Here is a 1,451-nt window from a genome sequence, read left to right as displayed (position 1 = left end):
ATTGTTGCCAGTCCTTTTATAGCAATATCAGTTCAGCCGAACTAAAATTCGATTAAATGTGATTATTATATATTTCTTATAAATGTCATTCTTCTGCAGATATAACAATACTTAATTATTTTTGGCATGTGAAGTTATAAAAGATATCAACGCTTTAATAGTATCAGAATTGGTAATATTAAATGATATACAGTTTTTGTACATCCTGCATGTTAATTACATATTTTTTACATTTTATTACAGACTTTATGAAGCTATTCGCACAAATCTAAAGCTATTTCTCGAAAGATCTTAGAAAATCCTTCAATGAATGCATAAACCAATATATATTTATACATATTTTTTTATAAAAGGTAATGATATCAATAGATTATGTCTATTTATATTATATTTTAAAATACGTCTTTATAATTATTCGTAATTTTTACTTTTTGTATTTTTTGGATTACTTAGAAGACTATTTTTTTAAATAAATGTAAATTATAATATCCTACAAATATTTTTAATATTTAATTTCTATAGCCTTATCTGTAACTCTTAATGATAATGTTGGTCGTTATATTAACGTTGCGTAACTTTTTATTTTTTAGCATATATAATGTTTGCGCAATGACAATAACGATACCGATATCGATACAATAACGATATCGTTAAGAGTTACAGAATAGAGACTTATTAGCAAAAATTATTGAAAACAAAAATTTTGGTATGATTTTTTTTTAAGAACATTAATATAAGTGCTAGTCTTGAAAGTGTCGCAACTTAATTTAAACAAGATCGAAAATGTTTTTATTTTAAAATTTATTTGACTTTTTTGACATTTTTGAAAAGGAATATGAATCATGTTAATTTATATCCGTAAATCAGATCATGGCATTGAAGCTAATCTTATTTCGACAAAATCTGACGGTGAAGAAAATTAATAGTAGTAGTAGTAATAGTAGTGATAGTAGTAGTGGTGTGGTAGTGGTAGTAATAGTGGTAGTGGTAGTGATAGTAGTAGTGGTGGTGGTAGTAGTAGAGGTAGTGGTAGTTGTAGTGGTGTGGTAGTAATAGTGGTAGTGGTAGGGTAGTGGTAGTAGTAGTAGTGGTAGTAGTAGTAGTGGTAGTAGTAGTGGTGGGAGTAGTAGTAGTAGTGGTAGTGGTGATGGTGATGAGAGCAGTAGTAGTATCAGTGATAGTAATACTGGGAGTGGTAATTGTGATAGTAGCAGTGGTGGGTGATACTGACAATGAGTAGTAGTGCAGGCTAGTGGTGATGGCGTCTGTGTCGCCTGAACAGGATCGATCCGATGCCCCAGTTACCAGGAGAGGGTCAGACGAGAGAAAGAGACCGATAGATGTATAAAATGTATAAATGTATAAGATGTTTCAGAAATATATATGAATGCACACACACACACACACACACACACACACACACACACACACACACACACACACACACACAC

General features: G+C 30.9%; 1 protein-coding gene across 2 annotated transcripts in view; it reads left to right on the top strand.

The window, feature by feature from the left end:
- Window positions 1-281: 281 nt before the first annotated feature.
- Window positions 282-1,451, top strand: part of LOC105458840 (ecdysone receptor-like) — a 9,554-nt gene continuing 8,384 nt past the window's right edge. The window contains exon 1 of one of the 2 annotated variants that reach the window (XM_011704408.1): window positions 282-353. The gene's annotated coding sequence lies outside the window, so the exon portion shown is untranslated. Of the gene's footprint in view, window positions 354-1,332; window positions 1,352-1,451 lie in introns of those variants that run through there. The other variant, XM_011704409.1, reaches the window with a different exon arrangement.

This window comes from Wasmannia auropunctata, unplaced genomic scaffold (genome assembly GCF_000956235.1).
Source record: "Wasmannia auropunctata unplaced genomic scaffold, wasmannia.A_1.0 LD334284.1, whole genome shotgun sequence".
Taxonomy (NCBI): Eukaryota; Metazoa; Arthropoda; class Insecta; order Hymenoptera; family Formicidae; genus Wasmannia; species Wasmannia auropunctata.
The sequence above is the reverse complement of the archived record's forward strand: the minus strand, read 5'-3'. Positions and strand labels throughout refer to the sequence as shown.